Source organism: Astatotilapia calliptera, chromosome 12 (genome assembly GCF_900246225.1).
Source record: "Astatotilapia calliptera chromosome 12, fAstCal1.2, whole genome shotgun sequence".
In the NCBI taxonomy this organism is placed as follows: domain Eukaryota; kingdom Metazoa; phylum Chordata; class Actinopteri; order Cichliformes; family Cichlidae; genus Astatotilapia; species Astatotilapia calliptera.
Genome location: NC_039313.1, coordinates 24,131,897 through 24,145,479, shown reverse-complemented (window position 1 = coordinate 24,145,479; position 13,583 = coordinate 24,131,897). Strand labels below are relative to the sequence as shown.

General features: G+C 45.6%; 1 long non-coding RNA gene across 1 annotated transcript in view; it reads left to right on the top strand.

Moving 5' to 3' along the window:
- The window catches only part of LOC113033019 (uncharacterized), a 32,717-nt gene extending 21,405 nt beyond the window's left edge, over window positions 1–11,312 (top strand). The window contains exon 3 of the long non-coding RNA XR_003273978.1: window positions 11,234–11,312. This is a non-coding gene — a long non-coding RNA (uncharacterized LOC113033019). The remainder of the gene's footprint in view (window positions 1–11,233) is intronic.
- Window positions 11,313–13,583: the final 2,271 nt, after the last annotated feature.

The following is a 13,583-nucleotide window of genomic DNA, read 5'->3' as shown; positions in this document are numbered from 1 at the left end:
ACAAAACCGATTTACAAGTACAAAATATTTATGACCGCATTTTGAGCCCATAGTTTTCCGTTCAAGTATGCTTTTTAATATGATGAAGGAAGCGCAGAGAAGGTACTATTTTAGTCCTCCTGTACTCTTTTTGCGAGTAGGTGTGACAACCAATGACAGTTTTCTACTGTCATTGGCAATAACACGTACTTTTATTTTTGGGGGGAGGAGGGGGTGACAGAGATTGAAACTTTACTGATAAATTCTCCAAGTAAAAAAATACCATCCATCCATCCATTCGCTTCCGCTTATCCTTTTCAGGGTCGCGGGGGGCGCTGGAGCCTATCCCAGCTGTCATAGGGCGAGAGGCAGGGTACACCCTGGAAAAAAATACCAGCGTCCACAAATGTCACCTTTTTTTTTTAAATATTAAACTTTATTAAGAAACAGTATACAGAACATGTATACAATTAGTAGAAAATTAACATATGCCAGGGGGTGTGATACAAAGAATAACAAACATTCAAATAATTTGTAATTACTACAAATAGTAATAGTTTTCATAGCCTTTTTGTTAAGTGATCCACTAATCAATTTTATGTAACATAAAACATCATTATAGTAATGTTTAAAATTAGGTTTTTTGTTACTGTATTTGCATTTGTGAAAATAAAATTTAGCTAAGATAACTAACAAGTTTATTATAAAGTAAACATCTTCTTTTTTTTTTGCCTTCGAAAGAAACAAAATACAACATTTTCCCATTTCACAGTAAAGTCTTTATATAGATGTCCAGCAATGAATCTACTGAAGTCTTTCCAAAATGTTCTAGCATATGAACAGATCCAGAAGAGGTGTTGCACAGTCTCAGGATGGCTTCCACAAAATCCACAGTTCACATTTATGTCCCTTTTGAACTTTGTCATGTAATGATTAGCAGGATACAATTTATGCAGTATTTTAAATGAAACTTCCTTCACTTTATTCGTTACCAGATACTTGTTAGGAATTGTCCATACTCTTTTCCAGTTAATGTCACTGACAAAGAAATTCAAATAAGAGACCACATGTGGGATACCACAAATGTCACATGACAACCTTTAGGGCATTAGAGTTGACGTCACGCCGCAATGCATTATGGGAGAGCAGCACCATTTTAGCAGGCCATGAATCACAACAAACACACTGTGTTGGAAGGAAGATTGCTACAAATCATACTTTATATATATATATATATAAAAACACCCAATACATGAGCGGGACACAGAAAGGAATTGGCAAGAATACCAGAGGCGCAAAACACCAGCTACTGGTAGACAGAACAATCAGCCGAGACTGCAAGACCAGACTGACAAACCTGTGCACTGCCTGGATTGATTACAAGAAGGCCTATGACTCAATGCCCCACAGCTGGATACTGGAATGCCTAGAATTGTACAAGATCAATGGGACCCTAAGAGCCTTCATCAGGAACTCAATGGGGATGTGGCGTACAACACTAGAGGCCAACTCCAAGCCCATAGCACAAGTCACCATCAAGTGCGGGATCTACCAAGGAGATGCTCTGTCCCCACTGCTGTTCTGCATAGGCCTGAACCCCCTCAGTGAGATCATTAACAAGACTGGCTACGGATACCGACTATGGAACGGAGCAGTTGTCAGCCACCTCCTGTACATGGATGACATCAAGCTGTATGCCAAGAGTGAACGAGACATCGATTCACTGATCCACACTACCAGGCTATACAGCAATGACATTGGAATGTCGTTCGGACTGGAGAAGTGTAGTCGGATAGTAACAAAGAGAGGGAAGGTAGTCAGAACTGAGGGGATTGAACTACCAGAAGGCAACATTGCAGACATAGAGGACAGTTACAGGTACCTGGGGATCCCGCAGGCAAATGGGAACCATGAAGAGGCCGCTAGAAAGGCTGCAACCACCAAGTACCTGCAGAGGGTCAGGCAAGTCCTGAGGAGTCAGCTGAATGGTAAGAACAAGATCCGGGCCATCAACACGTACGCCCTGCCCGTGATCAGGTACCCTGCTGGGGTAATAGGCTGGCCAAAGGAGGAGATAGAAGCCACTGACATAAAGACCAGAAAGCTCCTTACCATGCATGGAGGGTTTCACCCCAAGTCCAGCACCCTGAGGCTGTACGCTAAGCGGAAGGAAGGGGGCCGGGGACTGGTGAGTGTCAGCACCACAGTCCAGGATGAGACAAGGTACATCCAAGAATACATTGGGAAGATGGCCCCAACTGACCGAGTGCTCAGTGAATACCTCAGGCAGCAGAAACCCAAGAAAGAGGAGGGAGACGAGGAACCATCATGGAAGGACAGGCCCCTGCACGGTATGTACCACCGGCAGATAGAGGAGGTGGCTGATATCCAGAAATCCTACCAGTGGCTGGACAAAGCTGGACTGAAAGACAGCACAGAGGCACTAATCATGGCAGCACAAGAACAAGCTCTGAGTACAAGATCCATAGAGGCTGGGGTCTATCACACCAGGCAAGACCCCAGGTGCAGGCTGTGTAAAGATGCCCCAGAGACAATCCAGCACATAACAGCAGGGTGCAAGATGCTAGCAGGCAAGGCATACATGGAAAGCCATAACCAAGTGGCCGGCATAGTGTACAGGAACATCTGTGCCGAGTATAACCTGGAAGTCCCGAGGTCAAAATGGGAGATGCCCCCAAGGGTGGTGGAGAATGACCGAGCTAAGATCCTGTGGGACTTCCAGATACAGACGGACAAAATGGTGGTGGCTAACCAACCGGACATAGTGGTGGTAGACAAACAGAAGAAGACGGCCGTAGTGATCGATGTAGCGGTTCCGAATGACAGCAATATCAGGAAGAAGGAACACGAGAAGCTGGAGAAATACCAAGGGCTCAGAGAAGAGCTCGAGAGGATGTGGAGGGTGAAGGTAATGGTGGTCCCCGTGGTAATCGGAGCACTAGGTGCGGTGACTCCCAAGCTAGGCGAGTGGCTCCAGCAGATCCCGGGAATAACATCGGAGATCTCTGTCCAGAAGAGCGCAGTCCTGGGAACAGCTAAGATACTGCGCAGGACCCTCAAGCTCCCAGGCCTCTGGTAGAGGACCCGAGCTTGAAGGATAAACCGCCCGCAGGGGCGTGCTGGGTGTTTTTTATATATATATATATATATATATATATATATATATATATATATATATATACATATACACATATATATATATATATATTGTGGCGAGCTCAGACAAGGAGGAGACGGAGGTATCGTTTGGTCTTGCTTCCCGTGAGCTAGCCAGGGAGCACAGCCGTTTATTGACATCTGCAGAAGAACACTGCCGCTAGCTAACTGCTCAGCGCGGCAACAGCACAGCAACAACAACAACATCACACAGGGCGCCCTCTGACCCCGGAAGGACACACTGTCGCAGTGAGAGGGCGTCACCCGTCACTATAGCAACATAAACAAAACATAACTGTACAAACAGAACCCCAAACAGCCCTGACCCGCTACATAGCCCCCACCTAAGGGGTCAGTCGTCCCCGACGACCCCATTACCCCACACAAAGTCCTGCAAATGTCCAGGTGCCTTCTGTTGGCGCACCGGCCGGTCACGACCGGCAGGGGAAAAGTCACTCGGGTCAGAACATGGGGTGCCACCACCATCCCCTGCCCCGGCGTCTGCCGGAGCGAGCGATCGGTATGGTGAGAGCCTGTCCCGGTGCAACACCACCATGGGCCCGCTCCTCCTGTCGCAGGCAGTAGCGGCACTCAACGACTACGCAGGGCCGTCTGGAGAGGGCATCAGCATTGCCATGCTGTCGACCTGCCCGATGCTGGATCTCGAAGTCATAGGACTCCAGCCAGCGGGCCACCTGCCCTTCTGGGTGCTTGAAGTTCAGGAGCCAAGTCAGAGATGCATGGTCAGTGCGCAGGAGGAACCGGCAGCCGTGCAGATATGGCTTGAAGTGCCGCACCGCTAGCACTACGGCCAGCAGCTCCCGCCGCGTCACGCAGTAGTTCCTCTCGGCTCGCCCCAAGGCACGACTGAAGTACGCCACCACCCGTTCTCCAGCCTCGTCCTGCTGGGAAAGGACCGCCCTGACTCCTACATTGCTAGCATCAGTGTCTACAATGAAAGGTTGCCGGGCATCGGGGTAGGCCAGGACTGGGGCTCTGGTGAGGGCCTCCTTCAGCTGTGCAAAAGCAGCAGCACAGGCCTCCCCCCAGCCAAACAGCTGTCCCTTGTCAGTCAGGCGGTGGAGGGGGCTGGCCATCGTCACGAACCCCTTGATGAACCAACGATAGTAGGAGGCTAGGCCCAGGAAGCTCCGCAGTTCTTGGACGTTCGAGGGAGTCGGCCAGTCCCGGACCGCAGCCACTTTTGCGGGGTCAGTGGCGACACCTCGAGCGCTGATCACATGGCCCAAGAACGTGGTCTCTCTCGCCAACAGCCGGCATTTTGCGGGGTTGAGCCGCAGCCCAGCTCGTCGGATGGCACTCAAGACCTCGCTCAGATGAGACAGTGCACTGTCGAAGTCGCCACCGTGCACCAACAGGTCATCCAGGTACACAACGCAGCGGCTACGAGGGATATCCACGAGCACCCTCTCCATCAGCCTCTCAAACGTCGCTGGTGCATTGCAGAGCCCAAATGGCATGACCCTGAACTGCCACAGCCCCTGTCCAATGGTGAATGCAGTCTTAGGTCTTGCGTCAGGGGCTAGCTCCACCTGCCAGTAACCGCTGCGTAGGTCGAGGGAGCTGAACCAACTAGAGCCGGTAACGTAATCTAGGGCGTCGTCGATCTGCGGCAGCGGGTACGAGTCCTTCTTGGTGACTGCATTGAGACGGCGAAAGTCCACGCAGAACCTCGGGCTGCCATCCTTCTTCCCCACCAGAACCACGGGTGCCGCCCATGGGCTATTGGACGGCTCGATCACCCCAGCCGCAGCCATCTCACGGATCTTCTCTTCCGCTACCTGCCGTTTTGAGAGGGGCAGCCGGTGTGGGCGCAGACGGATGGGCTGAGCAGAGCCGGTGTCGATGGTGTGCTGGACCAGACTCGTCTGCCTACAGGGAGTGCAGAATTATTAGGCAAATGAGTATTTTGTCCATATCATCCTCTTCATGCATGTTGTCTTACTCCAAGCTGTATAGGCTGGAAAGCCTACTACCAATTAAGCATATTAGGTGATGTGCATCTCTGTAATGAGAAGGGGTGTGGTCTAATGACATCAACACCCTATATCAGGTGTGTATAATTATTAGGCAACGTCCTTTCCTTTGGCAAAATGGGTCAAAAGAAGGACTTGACAGGCTCAGAAAAGTCAGAAATAGTGCGATATCGTGCAGAGGGATGCAGCAGTCTCAAAATTGCAAAGCTTCTGAAGCGTGATCATCGAACAATCAAGCGTTTCATTCAAAATAGTCAACAGGGTCGCAAGAAGCGTGTGGAAAAACCAAGGAGCAAAATAACTGCCCATGAACTGAGAAAAGTAAAGCGTGCAGCTGCCAAGATGCCACTTGCCACCAGTTTGGCTATATTTCAGAGCTGCAACATCACTGGAGTGCCCAAAAGCACAAGGTGTGCAATACTCAGAGACATGGCCAAGGTAAGAAAGGCTGAAAGACGACCACCACTGAACAAGACACACAAGCTGAAACGTCAAGACTGGGCAAAGAAATATCTCAAGACTAATTTTTCTAAGGTTTTATGGACTGATGAGTGTGAGTCTTGATGGGCCAGATGGATGGGCCCGTGGCTGGATTGGTAAAGGGCAGAGAGCTCCAGTCCGACTCAGACGCCAGCAAGGTGGAGGTGGAGTACTGGTTTGGGCTGGTATCATCAAAGATGAGCTTGTGGGGCCTTTTCGGGTTGAGGATGGAGTCAAGCTCAACTCCCAGTCCTACTGCCAGTTTCTGGAAGACACCTTCTTCAAGCAGTGGTACAGGAAGAAGTCTGCATCCTTTAAGAAAAACATGATTTTCATGCAGGACAATGCTCCATCACACGCGTCCAAGTACTCCACAGCGTGGCTAGCAAGAAAGGGTATAAAAGAAGAAAAACTAATGACATGGCCACCTTGTTCAGCGGATCTGAACCCCATTGAGAACCTGTGGTCCATCATCAAATGTGAGATTTACAAGGAGGGAAAACAGTACACCTCTCTGAACAGTGTCTGGGAGGCTGTGGTTGCTGCTGCACGCAATGTTGATGGTGAACAGATCAAAACACTGACAGAATCCATGGATGGCAGGCTTTTGAGTGTCCTTGCAAAGAAAGGTGGCTATATTGGTCGCTGATTTGTTTTTGTTTTGTTTTTGAATGTCAGAAATGTATATTTGTGAATGTGGAGATGTTATATTGGTTTCACTGGTAAAAATAAATAATTGAAATGGGTATATATTTGTTTTTTGTTAAGTTGCCTAATAATTATGCACAGTAATAGTCACCTGCACACACAGATATCCCCCTAAAATAGCTAAAACTAAAAACAAACTAAAAACTACTTCCAAAACCATTCAGCTTTGATATTACTGAGTTTTTTGGGTTCACTGAGAACATGGTTGTTGTTCAATAATAACATTATTCCTCAAAAATAGAACTTGCCTAATAATTCTGCACTCCCTGTACAGTCTTTGTCACTGGCGGCAAAGATGTCCACATTCTCGTGCAGGTAATATATATATATATATATATATATATATATATATATATATATATACCCCGTAAATGTCGGGCTATAAGCCGCTACTTTTTGCACAAGCTTTGAACCCTGCGGCTTTTAGTCAGGTGCGGCTTTTCTATGGATTTTCCATGATTTTTGTGATATCGTAAGACGATTTGTTTTGTGTGTTCCGCTGTTGTACGGCACTACGTTGCCTGGCGGAAGGATCGGGGTTCAAGAGTGGTATGTTAGTCACATGTCCGTCCGCCAGGCAACGTAGTGCCGTACGAAGTAGCGCGATGGAGAGGAGGACACCGCCACGGCCCTTCTGAGGGTGTTCGACTCTGACACTGACAATGAGGATTTCTTTGGTTTTGAAAGTGACAACGAAGGAGAGAAGAAGAGTGGATGACGAAGCCATCATGAGCCTGTTTGTATCCGACACTGGAGAAGAGGACTTTGGTGGTTTTAGTGCGCAGGAAGAAGAGAAAGATGGTGGTGAATGACTGACTTTTCTTCTTGTTAAAGCTGTGTCACTGCACCTGAGCCTAAAAGGTAGGCCGAATCTATTGTTCTGGTGTGCTGTAGGTTATTGTTATGTACTACATGTGCAAATATGTACCCATAACTTGTTTTTCAAAATATTAATAAAAGTGATGTCTCCAAACAGCCATCTCTTTCCTGACAATTCCGTTTGTGCATATTCTCTTACATATGATAAGTCAACATTGAAACACCTGCGGCTTTTGGTCAGGTGCGGCTAATGTATGTTCAAAACAGGATTTTCCCCTGATTTTAGCTTGTGCGGCTAATATTTAGGTGCGCTTTGTAGTCCGGGAAATACGGTATATATATATATATATATATATATATATATATATATATATATATATATATATATTAGGGGTGCAACGATACACAAAATTCATGGTTCGGTTTGGTTCGATACTTTGGTGTCACGGTTCGATATTTTTTCGATACAAAAAAAATGTTCATGCCTTTTTAATTTGTCATTTATTAAAATTATAAATATATATTTTAACTCAAAAGTACAGTTTTTAAATTTAATGTTGCTGAAACAAAAGTAATTTAAAAAATTAATATATCTCAGGGCTCGCAAAATTTCAAAATCCCTGGTAGCCCTTCGGGCAGGGACTCTTCAGTTTTTGGTAGCCCAAAATAAATGTAAGTAGCCCGAATAAAAAAGAGAGCAATTTTTTGATTGATGTTTTGTTTCCTTTACAATATTATACTTTAATGTATAATATTGTAAAGGAAACAAAACATTAATCAAAAAATTGTTGAAAAACAAATTACAACATTGTATAAAAATTACAATCATCAACTCAAATACTTGGTTCTAATTGAACAGAAATTTCTATGAACTTGTAAGAACTGTGTAGGACATGAATCAGTCTGTGTCAGATCCTGAATTTGAAATTTCCGCTGAAGTCACGGGTAAGAAACAAGTGGAACCAAGATCTAGGCCATTTGCTTTTTGAAGTTTGCAAAGACTGCTAAATTTTGCCAGTGGTAGTTCACTCTTTGCAACATAGTACGCTGTTATAAACAGATTTTTCAGGTTTATTTTTAGTATGTTATTTGCAATTGGTGCTTGTTCTGGGAAAGATATTGCAGACTGAGCAATAATGCATTTCTTGCATTTCTCATGGCTTCTAATGGGGGCCTTTCTTAAAATGACTGGTCCCAGTAACAAAGGCGCTTGTCGACTCAGAAATCGAGAGAAAACCAACAACACACCCGGCAGAACATTATGTTATTTACACGGGTGCACATAAGTGGTCCGCATGTGCGCATTCGCTGTCAAAATAAAAGACGCGCACCAGATAAGAAGTTGCAACGCGCGTTTGCGTCCATATAAAAAGCACTGTTTTTGTCCGCTAGAGTGGGATTTTCACGGCACATTCTGCACCACATCTCTGTGCGTTCATCATTTGTTTGAAGCCAGCTCACCTCCTGCAACCACTTTTCCGAGAATACGCACTTCTTTTGTGGTTCGGACTCCTTCTGACATTTCTTTGGAGGTGGAGGAACACCAAAGTAATTGCTTAAAGGAGCTTCTTCGACATCTTTAAGAGTTTTAAACAAATGTCTGTCCTCCTCCAGAAAATCTTATGTATGCAAACACGCGTTGCAACTTCATATCTTGTGCGCGTTTTTGGGGGGTTTTTTGACAGCGAATGCGCACCTGCAGACCACTTATGTGCAGCCCCAGTTATATAGCTCGTCATATTGCAGCCACAGAAATTCTTTTGTCCATGAAACCGTAAAGCTGCACTTTCTTTTTGCCTTATAGTCTGATTTGTCATAACTTTTCCGTTTTGTGGTAAGCTTTTCTTTGGCTGTCACTTCTTCACCCTGACTTGTCTTATTTGGCTCAGCAGAACTAAAATATATATCCTGCTGCTTTTACACACACACACATAACGGTCAGCGATTCTCTGCGCGATCAACCTCTCATATGTTTAAGCTTGCTGCGGGAGATTTCACTTGTCATGTTTGCATAGTAAGCTAACGATTGATAAGACGATGTCAGAGGAATTGGTGCGCAAATTATCATCACTCACCAATCAGTGCTGTCGCTCTCTATACACAGTTCGCGCGATTGCAAAGTGAAAGCAAAAAACAAGCGCAAATTCAAATGCGATTTCAATATGTCACATATTGACAGTGGCTCACCGATGCCAATGACATAATTACCCAGCTACATTTCCGAAAGAATGCAAAAGCATTGACATATATTTTTCCTTCCTACAATAGCCCGACGGGCAGGGCAGAGATAGATTTTGGTAGCCCGACTGGAAAAATCGCTAGCCCCGGGACATCGGGCTAGCGATTTTGCAAGCCCTGTAGCTGATTGAGGAATCACTCATCTTTGGAAAAGAGAGTTTATTACAGAGAAATGGCTCTTTCCAAAATAAAAGCTATACTATACGCTTCTTCTGGGCTATATTCTCAGCAGCATATTGTAGCGGGTCAGGGCTGTTCGGGGTTCTGTTTGTACAGTTATGTTTTGTTTATGTTGCCATAGTGACGGGTGACGCCCTCTCGCTGCGACGGTGTGTCCTTCTGGGGTCAGAGGGCGCCTTGTGTGTTGTTGTTGTTGTTGCTGTGCGGTTGCCGCGCTGAGCAGTTAGCTAGCGGCAGTGTTCTTCTGCAGATGTCAATAAACGGCTGTGCTCCCTGGCTAGCTCACGGGAAGCAAGACCAAACGACACCTCCGTCTCCTCGTTGTCTGAGCTCGCCACATTGGTGTCAGAAGTGGGATGATGGTGGCACCCCATGTTCTGACCCGAGTGACTTTTCCCCCGCCGGTCATGACCGGCCGGTGCGCCAAAAGAAGGCACCTGGACATTTGCAGGACTTTGTGTGGGGCAATAGGGTCGTCGGGGACGACTGACCCCTTAGGTGGGGGCTGTGTAGCGGGTCAGGGCTGTTCGGGGTTCTGTTTGTACAGTTATGTTTTGTTTATGTTGCCATAGTAACGGGTGACGCCTTCTCGCTGCGACGGTGTGTCCTTCCGGGGTCAGAGGGCGCCCTGTGTGTTGTTGTTGCTGTGCGGTTGCTGCGCTGAGCAGTTAGCTAGCGGCAGTGTTCTTCTGCAGATGTCAATAAACGGCTGTGCTCCCTGGCTAGCTCACGGGAAGCAAGACCAAACGATACCTCCGTCTCCTCCTTGTCTGAGCTCGCCACAATATTAAACATATCAGGTCCCCATAAGGAGAATCATGTGCTAACGGCTGTCTAAATGACTCGGGTAAAGTTTGTAGCATGCATGCTTGTTGTTTTTTGTGCTTCCACTTGTCTTTGCACTAGGATGATGTCGGCGTAAATGTGCAGTCATATTCGTTGTGTTCCCACTAGTGCTGTCAGCGTTAATCTCGTTGAAATGACGTTAACGCCACAACACGGCAAATCTCCGTTAACGAGCTACCCCTGCGTGGGGCTAGACGGCCAACACGTTAACGAGCTAACTGTGCTAACACACTAGTTCCCACCCATGTAATTGAGCATTGCGTGGCACATCCAACATACTGTTTTACTTTAGTCCATGACGAGCTTACCTTCAGGGTCATACCTCACATGAAAACCAAAATAATTCCAAACGCCAGATCTGAATGAGGGTGGGGGAGGTTCAATTTGCCATGTTGCAAGGAGAGCTTAACTTCTGTCTCGCTAGCTTGCCCTGCGCTCTTCCTTCTGACGATGCTGTCTGTGTTGAATGCTCAGTGGATCTGCGCTCGACAGTGCAGCCTAGGCGGAGTAGTCGAACGCAGATTCACTGAGCGCTCAACACAGACAGCATCGTCAGAAGGAAAGTTGATAAAATAAATTACAAATTTTGTATTGTTCATACATATGCGTACCGAACCGAAAGCACTGTATCGAACGGTTCAATATCGATACGAGTATCGTTGCACCCCTAATATGTATATGTGTGTATATATATATATATGTGTGTGTGTGTGTGTGTGTGTGTGTGTGTGTGTGTGTGTGTGTGTGTGTGTGTATGTATAAACTTTGTATTTCAGTTTGTGATGATTGTGTTCTCTTTGTGATTACAGGAGCTGTCCTCACATACCCAGGATCTGAAGCAGACAGATCATCCAACATCTTCACATGTTAACTGCAAAATTAACTGATGAAAACAGTACAAAGGTTAAAGTACCACATGTGCTGTCAGTGAAAGCTGCAGCTCTTTTATTGATAAAGTTAAAGACAAAAAGTCAAAAGGATTAATCACCCCTATAACTGTGTCACTATATATCAGCATTAACAGGACCTCAGTTAGGTGTTTCAGAGAGCTGCTCATCTCAGACCTGCACATCTTCCGTTTTAAACACTCGATGTACTCAGCTGCATGATGAGCACATTTGATTTTCTCTGACACAATTAAATAAAACCTGATGAAGGTCAAAGGTCGTCACTTGTGATCAAACTTGTGATCTGGAATTTTTCACAGTTTTTTGAAGATAGTGTGTTATTTACTATAAAGTAATTCAGAGTTATTCATACCATAGTAACCAGAGAGGATCATATATTTTTAAATATATAACTTTCTACAGGACTGAATATAATATCTTTATGTAAAAGTCCGGAGCCTCTGGGGAGTAACTGAGTATTTATAACATTACACAAACCAAAGGTCTCCATCACAGTGTTCATGAAATGCTGGGTGTATCCATGTCCTGGGGCAGGCCTACGGAGGAGTGCTGAAGATTTCCCTGTGAGTGAGCTGCTTGTGAAGATCATGAGTCCTGCTTGATCAATGCGATGAGCGTCAGTCTTCCTGGTGTTTCTCAAATGAAGCCTCTCTCAGTGGGTCAACAGAACTTCTGGCACAGGACAGCTGTGATGAAAGAAAGGGAAGAAGTTTCTCCAAACCTCTGGACCCCAGAAACCCAGCTTAGTCCTCATGGTCTCCCTCACTAGTTTCTCCCCAGGGTGAACGTAGCTGTTGATATAATATGGACTCTCTGTAAATCGCCTGTATTTGTATAGCGCTTTACTAGTCCCTAAAGACCCCAAAACACTTTACACAACCAGTCATCCACCCATTCACACACTGGTGATGGCAAGCTACATTGTAGCCACAGCCACCCTGGGGCGCACTGACAAAGGCGAGGCTGCCGGACACTAGCGCCACCGGGCCCTCTGACCACCACCAGTAGGCAATGGGTGAAGGGTTTTGCCCAAGGACACAACGACCGAGACTGTCCAAGCTGGGGCTCCTCTCTGTCCAAAATGTGAACATTGGCATCCTCGAAAGAGTGTCCTCCAAGCGCATGGCACAACATAGAAGAGCCACCTCCACAGGACAAGACTCAGCAGTCCATCTGCATCTTAAGGATAAAGGACACTCTTTCGAGGATGCCAATGTTCACATTTTGGACAGAGAGGACAGATGGTTTGAAAGAGGAGTGAAAGAAGCCATCTATGTCCACTGTGAGTGACCTTCTTTGAACAGAGGCGGTGGTTTACGACACCAACTCTCTGCCATCTATAATCCAGTTTTGAGATCCCTTCCCAGACGCCTTAACGCCCACTCACATCCTGGGCCATCTGATCTCAGGAATTCGCATGATAAGGTGGGGCCAGGTTTCACAATGAACTCACCCGAAACTCTGGCTGATTGGGACCCACACCCAGTTTCACACCTTGGCTCAGGCGATTAGAGGATCATCAGGGGATCCTTTTGTCCCTCTGTGGGGGGAAACTCCCACTAGGTTTATATCTGGGACTCTCCACCATTTGACCTTAGAACTGAAGAAGCTTCTCGGATGAGAGGTGAAACGTCTTCAAGTAACTTAAAGAAGTCCAGACGCTTTTCTTTGCAAGCTCCTTTGACTACGATGACCTGGATGACTGAGAACCTTCACAGACAAAGGACAGCATTACATTTTTAATATTAACAGTAACTCTGGGCCTCTGTGGAGTATATAGCTGATCTTATCGCTTTCTAAAAATGGATAACAAAACGTAAGGAGTGCTGAATCCTTCAATCCACTGCTGTCAGACTCCATAATAAAGACTTTAACTGATCAAGCACACACATCCATACATATGCAATAATACTAAGTGCAATAATCCTTTCTGTCATCGTTGTATTTTTACTCAGTTGTATATAGTATTTGTATTTGTATTCTATTTTTATCTTATTGTATATTTATTTTATTTTATTCTACTGTATATAGTATTTTATTTTATTCTATTCTGTACAGTTGTACAGAATAGAATAAATATTTATTCTTATTGTATTCTAATTTTTGCCTCATAACTTTTGCACTGTCCACTTCCTGCTGTGACAAAACAAATTTCCCACGTGTGGGACTAATAAAGGTTATCTTATCTTATCTTATCTTAATAATACAGAGTATTAGAGTATGCTAGCGGCTAATCTAGCAAACGAATTAA